Here is a 15,036-nt window from a genome sequence, read left to right as displayed (position 1 = left end):
TAAACTGGGCTGGTTAGAGGCTCCCTCCACCATTAATTGGTCCAAACTGGGCTGGTTAGAGGCTCCCTCCACCATGAATTGGTCCAAACTGGGGTTTTTAGAGGCTCCCTCCACCATGAATTGGTCCAAACTTGGCTGTTTAGAGGCTCCCTCCACCATTAATTGGTCCAAACTGGGCTGGTTAGAGGCTCCCTCCACCATGAATTGGTCCAAACTGGGTTTTTTAGAGGCTCCCTCCACCATGAATTTGCCCAAACTGGGCTGGTTAGAGGCTCCCTCCACCATGAATTGGTCCAAACTGGGGTTTTTAGAGGCTCCCTCCACCATGAATTGGTCCAAACTGGGCTGGTTAGAGGCTCCCTCCACCATGAATTGGTCCAAACTGGGGTTTTTAGAGGCTCCCTCCACCATGAATTGGTCCAAACTGGGCTGTTTAGAGGCTCCCTCCACCATGAATTGGTCCAAACTGGGGCTGGTTAGAGGCTCCCTCCACCATTAATTGGTCCAAACTGGGCTGGTTAGAGGCTCCCTCCACCATGAATTGGTCCAAACTTGGCTGTTTAGAGGCTCCCTCCACCATTAATTGGTCCAAACTGGGCTGGTTAGAGGCTCCCTCCACCATGAATTGGTCCAAACTGGGTTTTTTAGAGGCTCCCTCCACCATGAATTTGCCCAAACTGGGCTGTTTAGAGGCTCCCTCCACCATGAATTGGTCCAAACTGGGTTTTTTAGAGGCTCCCTCCACCATGAATTGGTCCAAACTGGGCTGGTTAGAGGCTCCCTCCACCATGAATTGGTCCAAACTGGGGTTTTTAGAGGCTCCCTCCACCATGAATTGGTCCAAACTTGGCTGTTTAGAGGCTCCCTCCACCATGAATTGGTCCAAACTGGGGTGGTTAGAGGCTCCCTCCACCATTAATTGGTCCAAACTGGGCTGGTTAGAGGCTCCCTCCACCATTAATTGGTCCAAACTGGGCTGGTTAGAGGCTCCCTCCACCATGAATTTGCCCAAACTGGGCTGTTTAGAGGCTCCCTCCACCATGAATTTGCCCAAACTGGGCTGGTTAGAGGCTCCCTCCACCATGAATTGGTCCAAAACGGGTTTTTAGAGGCTCCCTTCACCATGAATTGGTCCAAACTTGGCTGTTTAGAGGCTCCCTCCACCATGAATTGGTCCAAACTGGGTTTTTTAGAGGCTCCCTCCACCATGAATTTGCCCAAACTGGGCTGTTTAGAGGCTCCCTCCACCATGAATTTGCCCAAACTGGGCTGGTTAGAGGCTCCCTCCACCATGAATTGGTCCAAACTGGGGTTTTTAGAGGCTCCCTCCACCATGAATTGGTCCAAACTTGGCTGTTTAGAGGCTCCCTCCACCATGAATTGGTCCAAACTGGGGTGGTTAGAGGCTCCCTCCACCATTAATTGGTCCAAACTGGGCTGGTTAGAGGCTCCCTCCACCATTAATTGGTCCAAACTGGGCTGGTTAGAGGCTCCCTCCACCATGAATTGGTCCAAACTGGGTTTTTTAATGGCTCCCTCCACCATGAATTTGCCCAAACTGGGCTGTTTAGAGGCTCCCTCCACCATGAATTGGTCCAAACTGGGCTGGTTAGAGGCTCCCTCCACCATGAATTTCCCAAAACTTGGCTGTTTAGAGGCTCCCTCCACCATTAATTGGTCCAAACTGGGCTGGTTAGAGGCTCCCTCCACCATGAATTGGTCCAAACTGGGTTTTTAGAGGCTCCCTCCACCATGAATTGGTCCAAACTTGGCTGTTTAGAGGCTCCCTCCACCATGAATTGGTCCAAACTGGGGTGGTTAGAGGCTCCCTCCACCATTAATTGGTCCAAACTGGGCTGGTTAGAGGCTCCCTCCACCATTAATTGGTCCAAACTGGGCTGGTTAGAGGCTCCCTCCACCATGAATTTGCCCAAACTGGGCTGTTTAGAGGCTCCCTCCACCATGAATTTGCCCAAACTGGGCTGGTTAGAGGCTCCCCTCCACCATGAATTGGTACAAACGGGTTTTTAGAGGCTCCCTTCACCATGAATTGGTCCAAACTTGGCTGTTTAGAGGCTCCCTCCACCATGAATTGGTCCAAACTGGGGTGGTTAGAGGCTCCCTCCACCATTAATTGGTCCAAACTGGGCTGGTTAGAGGCTCCCTCCACCATGAATTGGTCCAAACTGGGGTTTTTAGAGGCTCCCTCCACCATGAATTGGTCCAAACTTGGCTGTTTAGAGGCTCCCTCCACCATTAATTGGTCCAAACTGGGCTGGTTAGAGGCTCCCTCCACCATGAATTGGTCCAAACTGGGTTTTTTAGAGGCTCCCTCCACCATGAATTTGCCCAAACTAGGCTGTTTAGAGGCTCCCCTCCACCATGAATTGGTCCAAACTGGGTTTTTTAGAGGCTCCCTCCACCATGAATTGGTCCAAACTGGGCTGGTTAGAGGCTCCCTCCACCATGAATTGGTCCAAACTGGGGTGGTTAGAGGCTCCCTCCACCATTAATTGGTCCAAACTGGGCTGGTTAGAGGCTCCCTCCACCATTAATTGGTCCAAACTGGGCTGGTTAGAGGCTCCCTCCACCATTAATTGGTCCAAACTGGGCTGGTTAGAGGCTCCCTCCACCATGAATTGGTCCAAACTGGGTTTTTTAGAGGCTCCCTCCACCATGAATTTGCCCAAACTGGGCTGTTTAGAGGCTCCCTCCACCATGAATTTGCCCAAACTGGGCTGGTTAGAGGCTCCCTCCACCATGAATTGGTCCAAACTGGGGTTTTTAGAGGCTCCCTCCACCATGAATTGGTCCAAACTTGGCTGTTTAGAGGCTCCCTCCACCATGAATTGGTCCAAACTGGGGTGGTTAGAGGCTCCCTCCACCATTAATTGGTCCAAACTGGGCTGGTTAGAGGCTCCCTCCACCATTAATTGGTCCAAACTGGGCTGGTTAGAGGCTCCTTCCACCATGAATTGGTCCAAACTGGGTTTTTTAGAGGCTCCCTCCACCATGAATTTGCCCAAACTGGGCTGTTTAGAGGCTCCCTCCACCATGAATTGGTCCAAACTGGGCTGGTTAGAGGCTCCCTCCACCATGAATTTCCCAAAACTTGGCTGTTTAGAGGCTCCCTCCACCATTAATTGGTCCAAACTGGGCTGGTTAGAGGCTCCCTCCACCATGAATTGGTCCAAACTGGGGTTTTTAGAGGCTCCCTCCACCATGAATTGGTCCAAACTTGGCTGTTTAGAGGCTCCCTCCACCATGAATTGGTCCAAACTGGGGTGGTTAGAGGCTCCCTCCACCATTAATTGGTCCAAACTGGGCTGGTTAGAGGCTCCCTCCACCATTAATTGGTCCAAACTGGGCTGGTTAGAGGCTCCCTCCACCATGAATTTGCCCAAACTGGGCTGTTTAGAGGCTCCCTCCACCATGAATTTGCCCAAACTGGGCTGGTTAGAGGCTCCCTCCACCATGAATTGGTCCAAACGGGTTTTTAGAGGCTCCCTTCACCATGAATTGGTCCAAACTTGGCTGTTTAGAGGCTCCCTCCACCATGAATTGGTCCAAACTGGGGTTTTTTAGAGGCTCCCTCCACCATGAATTTGCCCAAACTGGGCTGTTTAGAGGCTCCCTCCACCATGAATTTGCCCAAACTGGGCTGGTTAGAGGCTCCCTCCACCATGAATTGGTCCAAACTGGGGTTTTTAGAGGCTCCCTCCACCATGAATTGGTCCAAACTTGGCTGTTTAGAGGCTCCCTCCACCATGAATTGGTCCAAACTGGGGTGGTTAGAGGCTCCCTCCACCATTAATTGGTCCAAACTGGGCTGGTTAGAGGCTCCCTCCACCATTAATTGGTCCAAACTGGGCTGGTTAGAGGCTCCCTCCACCATGAATTGGTCCAAACTGGGTTTTTAGAGGCTCCCTCCACCATGAATTTGCCCAAACTGGGCTGTTTAGAGGCTCCCTCCACCATGAATTGGTCCAAACTGGGCTGGTTAGAGGCTCCCTCCACCATGAATTTCCCAAAACTTGGCTGTTTAGAGGCTCCCTCCACCATTAATTGGTCCAAACTGGGCTGGTTAGAGGCTCCCTCCACCATGAATTGGTCCAAACTGGGGTTTTTAGAGGCTCCCTCCACCATGAATTGGTCCAAACTTGGCTGTTTAGAGGCTCCCTCCACCATGAATTGGTCCAAACTGGGGTGGTTAGAGGCTCCCTCCACCATTAATTGGTCCAAACTGGGCTGGTTAGAGGCTCCCTCCACCATTAATTGGTCCAAACTGGGCTGGTTAGAGGCTCCCTCCACCATGAATTTGCCCAAACTGGGCTGTTTAGAGGCTCCCTCCACCATGAATTTGCCCAAACTGGGCTGGTTAGAGGCTCCCTCCACCATGAATTGGTCCAAACGGGGTTTTTAGAGGCTCCCTTCACCATGAATTGGTCCAAACTTGGCTGTTTAGAGGCTCCCTCCACCATGAATTGGTCCAAACTGGGGTGGTTAGAGGCTCCCTCCACCATTAATTGGTCCAAACTGGGCTGGTTAGAGGCTCCCTCCACCATTAATTGGTCCAAACTGGGCTGGTTAGAGGCTCCCTCCACCATGAATTGGTCCAAACTGGGGTTTTTAGAGGCTCCCTCCACCATGAATTGGTCCAAACTTGGCTGTTTAGAGGCTCCCTCCACCATTAATTGGTCCAAACTGGGCTGGTTAGAGGCTCCCTCCACCATGAATTGGTCCAAACTGGGTTTTTTAGAGGCTCCCTCCACCATGAATTTGCCCAAACTGGGCTGTTTAGAGGCTCCCTCCACCATGAATTGGTCCAAACTGGGTTTTTTAGAGGCTCCCTCCACCATGAATTGGTCCAAACTGGGCTGGTTAGAGGCTCCCTCCACCATGAATTGGTTCAAACTGGGGTTTTTAGAGGCTCCCTCCACCATGAATTGGTCCAAACTTGGCTGTTTAGAGGCTCCCTCCACCATGAATTGGTCCAAACTGGGGTGGTTAGAGGCTCCCTCCACCATTAATTGGTCCAAACTGGGCTGGTTAGAGGCTCCCTCCACCATTAATTGGTCCAAACTGGGCTGGTTAGAGGCTCCCTCCACCATGAATTTGCCCAAACTGAGCTGTTTAGAGGCTCCCTCCACCATGAATTTGCCCAAACTGGGCTGGTTAGAGGCTCCCTCCACCATGAATTGGTCCAAACGGGGTTTTTAGAGGCTCCCTTCACCATGAATTGGTCCAAACTTGGCTGTTTAGAGGCTCCCTCCACCATGAATTGGTCCAAACTGGGGTGGTTAGAGGCTCCCTCCACCATTAATTGGTCCAAACTGGGCTGGTTAGAGGCTCCCTCCACCATGAATTGGTCCAAACTGGGGTTTTTAGAGGCTCCCTCCACCATGAATTGGTCCAAACTTGGCTGTTTAGAGGCTCCCTCCACCATTAATTGGTCCAAACTGGGCTGGTTAGAGGCTCCCTCCACCATGAATTGGTCCAAACTGGGTTTTTTAGAGGCTCCCTCCACCATGAATTTGCCCAAACTGGGCTGTTTAGAGGCTCCCTCCACCATGAATTGGTCCAAACTGGGGTGGTTAGAGGCTCCCTCCACCATTAATTGGTCCAAACTGGGCTGGTTAGAGGCTCCCTCCACCATTAATTGGTCCAAACTGGGCTGGTTAGAGGCTCCCTCCACCATGAATTTGCCCAAACTGGGCTGGTTAGAGGCTCCCTCCACCATGAATTGGTCCAAACTGGGTTTTTTAGAGGCTCCCTCCACCATGAATTTGCCCAAACTGGGCTGGTTAGAGGCTCCCTCCACCATGAATTGGTCCAAACTGGGGTTTTTAGAGGCTCCCTCCACCATGAATTGGTCCAAACTTGGCTGTTTAGAGGCTCCCTCCACCATGAATTGGTCCAAACTGGGGTGGTTAGAGGCTCCCTCCACCATTAATTGGTCCAAACTGGGCTGGTTAGAGGCTCCCTCCACCATTAATTGGTCCAAACTGGGCTGGTTAGAGGCTCCCTCCACCATGAATTGGTCCAAACTGGGTTTTTTAGAGGCTCCCTCCACCATGAATTTGCCCAAACTGGGCTGTTTAGAGGCTCCCTCCACCATGAATTGGTCCAAACTGGGCTGGTTAGAGGCTCCCTCCACCATGAATTGTCCCAAACTTGGCTGTTTAGAGGCTCCCTCCACCATTAATTGGTCCAAACTGGGGTGGTTAGAGGCTCCCTCCACCATTAATTGGTCCAAACTGGGCTGGTTAGAGGCTCCCTCCACCATTAATTGGTCCAAACTGGGCTGGTTAGAGGCTCCCTCCACCATGAATTGGTCCAAACTGGGTTTTTTAGAGGCTCCCTCCACCATGAATTTGCCCAAACTGGGCTGTTTAGAGGCTCCCTCCACCATGAATTGGTCCAAACTGGGCTGGTTAGAGGCTCCCTCCACCATGAATTGGTCCAAACTGGGCTGGTTAGAGGCTCCCTCCACCATGAATTGGTCCAAACTGGGGTTTTTAGAGGCTCCCTCCACCATGAATTGGTCCAAACTTGGCTGTTTAGAGGCTCCCTCCACCATGAATTGGTCCAAACTGGGGTGGTTAGAGGCTCCCTCCACCATTAATTGGTCCAAACTGGGCTGGTTAGAGGCTCCCTCCACCATTAATTGGTCCAAACTGGGCTGGTTAGAGGCTCCCTCCACCATGAATTTGCCCAAACTGGGCTGTTTAGAGGCTCCCTCCACCATGAATTTGCCCAAACTGGGCTGGTTAGAGGCTCCCTCCACCATGAATTGGTCCAAACGGGTTTTTAGAGGCTCCCTTCACCATGAATTGGTCCAAACTTGGCTGTTTAGAGGCTCCCTCCACCATGAATTGGTCCAAACTGGGTTTTTTAGAGGCTCCCTCCACCATGAATTTGCCCAAACTGGGCTGTTTAGAGGCTCCCTCCACCATGAATTTGCCCAAACTGGGCTGGTTAGAGGCTCCCTCCACCATGAATTGGTCCAAACTGGGGTTTTTAGAGGCTCCCTCCACCATGAATTGGTCCAAACTTGGCTGTTTAGAGGCTCCCTCCACCATGAATTGGTCCAAACTGGGGTGGTTAGAGGCTCCCTCCACCATTAATTGGTCCAAACTGGGCTGGTTAGAGGCTCCCTCCACCATTAATTGGTCCAAACTGGGCTGGTTAGAGGCTCCCTCCACCATGAATTGGTCCAAACTGGGTTTTTTAGAGGCTCCCTCCACCATGAATTTGCCCAAACTGGGCTGTTTAGAGGCTCCCTCCACCATGAATTGGTCCAAACTGGGCTGGTTAGAGGCTCCCTCCACCATGAATTTCCCAAACTTGGCTGTTTAGAGGCTCCCTCCACCATTAATTGGTCCAAACTGGGCTGGTTAGAGGCTCCCTCCACCATGAATTGGTCCAAACTTGGCTGTTTAGAGGCTCCCTCCACCATGAATTGGTCCAAACTGGGGTGGTTAGAGGCTCCCTCCACCATTAATTGGTCCAAACTGGGCTGGTTAGAGGCTCCCTCCACCATTAATTGGTCCAAACTGGGCTGGTTAGAGGCTCCCTCCACCATGAATTTGCCCAAACTGGGCTGTTTAGAGGCTCCCTCCACCATGAATTTGCCCAAACTGGGCTGGTTAGAGGCTCCCTCCACCATGAATTGGTCCAAACGGGTTTTTAGAGGCTCCCTTCACCATGAATTGGTCCAAACTTGGCTGTTTAGAGGCTCCCTCCACCATGAATTGGTCCAAACTGGGGTGGTTAGAGGCTCCCTCCACCATTAATTGGTCCAAACTGGGCTGGTTAGAGGCTCCCTCCACCATTAATTGGTCCAAACTGGGCTGGTTAGAGGCTCCCTCCACCATGAATTGGTCCAAACTGGGGTTTTTAGAGGCTCCCTCCACCATGAATTGGTCCAAACTTGGCTGTTTAGAGGCTCCCTCCACCATGAATTGGTCCAAACTGGGGTGGTTAGAGGCTCCCTCCACCATTAATTGGTCCAAACTGGGCTGGTTAGAGGCTCCCTCCACCATTAATTGGTCCAAACTGGGCTGGTTAGAGGCTCCCTCCACCATGAATTTGCCCAAACTGGGCTGTTTAGAGGCTCCCTCTACCATGAATTTGCCCAAACTGGGCTGGTTAGAGGCTCCCTCCACCATGAATTGGTCCAAACTGGGGTTTTTTAGAGGCTCCCTCCACCATGAATTGGTCCAAACTTGGCTGTTTAGAGGCTCCCTCCACCATGAATTGGTCCAAACTGGGGTGGTTAGAGGCTCCCTCCACCATTAATTGGTCCAAACTGGGCTGGTTAGAGGCTCCCTCCACCATTAATTGGTCCAAACTGGGCTGGTTAGAGGCTCCCTCCACCATGAATTGGTCCAAACTGGGTTTTTTAGAGGCTCCCTCCACCATGAATTTGCCCAAACTGGGCTGTTTAGAGGCTCCCTCCACCATGAATTGGTCCAAACTGGGCTGGTTAGAGGCTCCCTCCACCATGAATTTCCCAAAACTTGGCTGTTTAGAGGCTCCCTCCACCATTAATTGGTCCAAACTGGGCTGGTTAGAGGCTCCCTCCACCATGAATTGGTCCAAACTGGGGTTTTTAGAGGCTCCCTCCACCATGAATTGGTCCAAACTTGGCTGTTTAGAGGCTCCCTCCACCATGAATTGGTCCAAACTGGGGTGGTTAGAGGCTCCCTCCACCATTAATTGGTCCAAACTGGGCTGGTTAGAGGCTCCCTCCACCATTAATTGGTCCAAACTGGGCTGGTTAGAGGCTCCCTCCACCATGAATTTGCCCAAACTGGGCTGTTTAGAGGCTCCCTCCACCATGAATTTGCCCAAACTGGGCTGGTTAGAGGCTCCCTCCACCATGAATTGGTCCAAACGGGTTTTTAGAGGCTCCCTTCACCATGAATTGGTCCAAACTTGGCTGTTTAGAGGCTCCCTCCACCATGAATTGGTCCAAACTGGGGTGGTTAGAGGCTCCCTCCACCATTAATTGGTCCAAACTGGGCTGGTTAGAGGCTCCCTCCACCATTAATTGGTCCAAACTGGGCTGGTTAGAGGCTCCCTCCACCATGAATTGGTCCAAACTGGGGTTTTTAGAGGCTCCCTCCACCATGAATTGGTCCAAACTTGGCTGTTTAGAGGCTCCCTCCACCATGAATTGGTCCAAACTGGGCTGGTTAGAGGCTCCCTCCACCATGAATTGGTCCAAACTGGGTTTTTTAGAGGCTCCCTCCACCATGAATTTGCCCAAACTGGGCTGTTTAGAGGCTCCCTCCACCATGAATTGGTCCAAACTGGGTTTTTTAGAGACTCCCTCCACCATGAATTGGTCCAAACTGGGCTGGTTAGAGGCTCCCTCCACCATGAATTGGTCCAAACTGGGGTTTTTAGAGGCTCCCTCCACCATGAATTGGTCCAAACTTGGCTGTTTAGAGGCTCCCTCCACCATGAATTGGTCCAAACTGGGGTGGTTAGAGGCTCCCTCCACCATTAATTGGTCCAAACTGGGCTGGTTAGAGGCTCCCTCCACCATTAATTGGTCCAAACTGGGCTGGTTAGAGGCTCCCTCCACCATGAATTTGCCCAAACTGAGCTGTTTAGAGGCTCCCTCCACCATGAATTTGCCCAAACTGGGCTGGTTAGAGGCTCCCTCCACCATGAATTGGTCCAAACGGGTTTTTAGAGGCTCCCTTCACCATGAATTGGTCCAAACTTGGCTGTTTAGAGGCTCCCTCCACCATGAATTGGTCCAAACGGGTTTTTAGAGGCTCCCTTCACCATGAATTGGTCCAAACTTGGCTGTTTAGAGGCTCCCTCCACCATGAATTATTCCAAACTGGGGTGGTTAGAGGCTCCCTCCACCATTAATTGGTCCAAACTGGGCTGGTTAGAGGCTCCCTCCACCATTAATTGGTCCAAACTGGGCTGGTTAGAGGCTCCCTCCACCATGAATTGGTCCAAACTGGGGTTTTTAGAGGCTCCCTCCACCATGAATTGGTCCAAACTTGGCTGTTTAGAGGCTCCCTCCACCATTAATTGGTCCAAACTGGGCTGGTTAGAGGCTCCCTCCACCATGAATTGGTCCAAACTGGGTTTTTTAGAGGCTCCCTCCACCATGAATTTGCCCAAACTGGGCTGTTTAGAGGCTCCCTCCACCATGAATTGGTCCAAACTGGGGTGGTTAGAGGCTCCCTCCACCATTAATTGGTCCAAACTGGGCTGGTTAGAGGCTCCCTCCACCATTAATTGGTCCAAACTGGGCTGGTTAGAGGCTCCCTCCACCATGAATTTGCCCAAACTGGGCTGGTTAGAGGCTCCCTCCACCATGAATTGGTCCAAACTGGGTTTTTTAGAGGCTCCCTCCACCATGAATTTGCCCATACTGGGCTGGTTAGAGGCTCCCTCCACCATGAATTGGTCCAAACTGGGGTTTTTAGAGGCTCCCTCCACCATGAATTGGTCCAAACTTGGCTGTTTAGAGGCTCCCTCCACCATGAATTGGTCCAAACTGGGGTGGTTAGAGGCTCCCTCCACCATTAATTGGTCCAAACTGGGCTGGTTAGAGGCTCCCTCCACCATTAATTGGTCCAAACTGGGCTGGTTAGAGGCTCCCTCCACCATGAATTGGTCCAAACTGGGTTTTTTAGAGGCTCCCTCCACCATGAATTTGCCCAAACTGGGCTGTTTAGAGGCTCCCTCCACCATGAATTGGTCCAAACTGGGCTGGTTAGAGGCTCCCTCCACCATGAATTTCCCAAAACTTGGCTGTTTAGAGGCTCCCTCCACCATTAATTGGTCCAAACTGGGCTGGTTAGAGGCTCCCTCCACCATGAATTGGTCCAAACTGGGGTTTTTAGAGTCTCCCTCCACCATGAATTGGTCCAAACTTGGCTGTTTAGAGGCTCCCTCCACCATGAATTGGTCCAAACTGGGGTGGTTAGAGGCTCCCTCCACCATTAATTGGTCCAAACTGGGCTGGTTAGAGGCTCCCTCCACCATTAATTGGTCCAAACTGGGCTGGTTAGAGGCTCCCTCCACCATGAATTTGCCCAAACTGGGCTGTTTAGAGGCTCCCTCCACCATGAATTTGCCCAAACTGGGCTGGTTAGAGGCTCCCTCCACCATGAATTGGTCCAAACGGGTTTTTAGAGGCTCCCTTCACCATGAATTGGTCCAAACTTGGCTGTTTAGAGGCTCCCTCCACCATGAATTGGTCCAAACTGGGGTGGTTAGAGGCTCCCTCCACCATTAATTGGTCCAAACTGGGCTGGTTAGAGGCTCCCTCCACCATTAATTGGTCCAAACTGGGCTGGTTAGAGGCTCCCTCCACCATGAATTGGTCCAAACTGGGGTTTTTAGAGGCTCCCTCCACCATGAATTGGTCCAAACTTGGCTGTTTAGAGGCTCCCTCCACCATTAATTGGTCCAAACTGGGCTGGTTAGAGGCTCCCTCCACCATGAATTGGTCCAAACTGGGTTTTTTAGAGGCTCCCTCCACCATGAATTGGTCCAAACTTGGCTGTTTAGAGGCTCCCTCCACCATGAATTGGTCCAAACTGGGGTGGTTAGAGGCTCCCTCCACCATTAATTGGTCCAAACTGGGCTGGTTAGAGGCTCCCTCCACCATTAATTGGTCCAAACTGGGCTGGTTAGAGGCTCCCTCCACCATGAATTTGCCCAAACTGGGCTGTTTAGAGGCTCCCTCCACCATGAATTTGCCCAAACTGGGCTGGTTAGAGGCTCCCTCCACCATGAATTGGTCCAAACGGGTTTTTAGAGGCTCCCTTCACCATGAATTGGTCCAAACTTGGCTGTTTAGAGGCTCCCTCCACCATGAATTGGTCCAAACTGGGGTTTTTAGAGGCTCCCTCCACCATGAATTGGTCCAAACTTGGCTGTTTAGAGGCTCCCTCCACCATGAATTGGTCCAAACTGGGGTGGTTAGAGGCTCCCTCCACCATTAATTGGTCCAAACTGGGCTGGTTAGAGGCTCCCTCCACCATTAATTGGTCCAAACTGGGCTGGTTAGAGGCTCCCTCCACCATGAATTGGTCCAAACTGGGTTTTTTAGAGGCTCCCTCCACCATGAATTTGCCCAAACTGGGCTGTTTAGAGGCTCCCTCCACCATGAATTGGTCCAAACTGGGCTGGTTAGAGGCTCCCTCCACCATGAATTTCCCAAAACTTGGCTGTTTAGAGGCTCCCTCCACCATTAATTGGTCCAAACTGGGCTGGTTAGAGGCTCCCTCCACCATGAATTGGTCCAAACTGGGGTTTTTAGAGGCTCCCTCCACCATGAATTGGTCCAAACTTGGCTGTTTAGAGGCTCCCTCCACCATGAATTGGTCCAAACTGGGGTGGTTAGAGGCTCCCTCCACCATTAATTGGTCCAAACTGGGCTGGTTAGAGGCTCCCTCCACCATTAATTGGTCCAAACTGGGCTGGTTAGAGGCTCCCTCCACCATGAATTTGCCCAAACTGGGCTGTTTAGAGGCTCCCTCCACCATGAATTTGCCCAAACTGGGCTGGTTAGAGGCTCCCTCCACCATGAATTGGTCCAAACGGGTTTTTAGAGGCTCCCTTCACCATGAATTGGTCCAAACTTGGCTGTTTAGAGGCTCCCTCCACCATGAATTGGTCCAAACTGGGGTGGTTAGAGGCTCCCTCCACCATTAATTGGTCCAAACTGGGCTGGTTAGAGGCTCCCTCCACCATTAATTGGTCCAAACTGGGCTGGTTAGAGGCTCCCTCCACCATGAATTGGTCCAAACTGGGGTTTTTAGAGGCTCCCTCCACCATGAATTGGTCCAAACTTGGCTGTTTAGAGGCTCCCTCCACCATTAATTGGTCCAAACTGGGCTGGTTAGAGGCTCCCTCCACCATGAATTGGTCCAAACTGGGTTTTTTAGAGGCTCCCTCCACCATGAATTTGCCCAAACTGGGCTGTTTAGAGGCTCCCTCCACCATAAATTGGTCCAAACTGGGTTTTTTAGAGGCTCCCTCCACCATGAATTGGTCCAAACTGGGCTGGTTAGAGGCTCCCTCCACCATGAATTGGTTCAAACTGGGGTTTTTAGAGGCTCCCTCCACCATGAATTGGTCCAAACTTGGCTGTTTAGAGGCTCCCTCCACCATGAATTGGTCCAAACTGGGGTGGTTAGAGGCTCCCTCCACCATTAATTGGTCCAAACTGGGCTGGTTAGAGGCTCCCTCCACCATTAATTGGTCCAAACTGGGCTGGTTAGAGGCTCCCTCCACCATGAATTTGCCCAAACTGAGCTGTTTAGAGGCTCCCTCCACCATGAATTTGCCCAAACTGGGCTGGTTAGAGGCTCCCTCCACCATGAATTGGTCCAAACGGGTTTTTAGAGGCTCCCTTCACCATGAATTGGTCCAAACTTGGCTGTTTAGAGGCTCCCTCCACCATGAATTGGTCCAAACTGGGGTGGTTAGAGGCTCCCTCCACCATTAATTGGTCCAAACTGGGCTGGTTAGAGGCTCCCTCCACCATGAATTGGTCCAAACTGGGGTTTTTAGAGGCTCCCTCCACCATGAATTGGTCCAAACTTGGCTGTTTAGAGGCTCCCTCCACCATTAATTGGTCCAAACTGGGCTGGTTAGAGGCTCCCTCCACCATGAATTGGTCCAAACTGGGTTTTTTAGAGGCTCCCTCCACCATGAATTTGCCCAAACTGGGCTGTTTAGAGGCTCCCTCCACCATGAATTGGTCCAAACTGGGGTGGTTAGAGGCTCCCTCCACCATTAATTGGTCCAAACTGGGCTGGTTAGAGGCTCCCTCCACCATTAATTGGTCCAAACTGGGCTGGTTAGAGGCTCCCTCCACCATGAATTTGCCCAAACTGGGCTGGTTAGAGGCTCCCTCCACCATGAATTGGTCCAAACTGGGTTTTTTAGAGGCTCCCTCCACCATGAATTTGCCCAAACTGGGCTGGTTAGAGGCTCCCTCCACCATGAATTGGTCCAAACTGGGGTTTTTAGAGGCTCCCTCCACCATGAATTGGTCCAAACTTGGCTGTTTAGAGGCTCCCTCCACCATGAATTGGTCCAAACTGGGGTGGTTAGAGGCTCCCTCCACCATTAATTGGTCCAAACTGGGCTGGTTAGAGGCTCCCTCCACCATTAATTGGTCCAAACTGGGCTGGTTAGAGGCTCCCTCCACCATGAATTGGTCCAAACTGGGTTTTTTAGAGGCTCCCTCCACCATGAATTTGCCCAAACTGGGCTGTTTAGAGGCTCCCTCCACCATGAATTGGTCCAAACTGGGCTGGTTAGAGGCTCCCTCCACCATGAATTTCCCAAAACTTGGCTGTTTAGAGGCTCCCTCCACCATTAATTGGTCCAAACTGGGGTGGTTAGAGGCTCCCTCCACCATTAATTGGTCCAAACTGGGCTGGTTAGAGGCTCCCTCCACCATTAATTGGTCCAAACTGGGCTGGTTAGAGGCTCCCTCCACCATGAATTGGTCCAAACTGGGTTTTTTAGAGGCTCCCTCCACCATGAATTTGCCCAAACTGGGCTGTTTAGAGGCTCCCTCCACCATGAATTGGTCCAAACTGGGCTGGTTAGAGGCTCCCTCCACCATGAATTGGTCCAAACTGGGCTGGTTAGAGGCTCCCTCCACCATGAATTGGTCCAAACTGGGGTTTTTAGAGGCTCCCTCCACCATGAATTGGTCCAAACTTGGCTGTTTAGAGGCTCCCTCCACCATGAATTGGTCCAAACTGGGGTGGTTAGAGGCTCCCTCCACCATTAATTGGTCCAAACTGGGCTGGTTAGAGGCTCCCTCCACCATTAATTGGTCCAAACTGGGCTGGTTAGAGGCTCCCTCCACCATGAATTTGCCCAAACTGGGCTGTTTAGAGGCTCCCTCCACCATGAATTTGCCCAAACTGGGCTGGTTAGAGGCTCCCTCCACCATGAATTGGTCCAAACGGGTTTTTAGAGGCTCCCTTCACCATGAATTGGTCCAAACTTGGCTGTTTAGAGGCTCCC

The sequence above is a fragment of the Leptodactylus fuscus genome, chromosome 4 (genome assembly GCF_031893055.1).
Source record: "Leptodactylus fuscus isolate aLepFus1 chromosome 4, aLepFus1.hap2, whole genome shotgun sequence".
NCBI lineage: Eukaryota > Metazoa > Chordata > Amphibia > Anura > Leptodactylidae > Leptodactylus > Leptodactylus fuscus.
The sequence above is the reverse complement of the archived record's forward strand: the minus strand, read 5'-3'. Positions refer to the sequence as shown.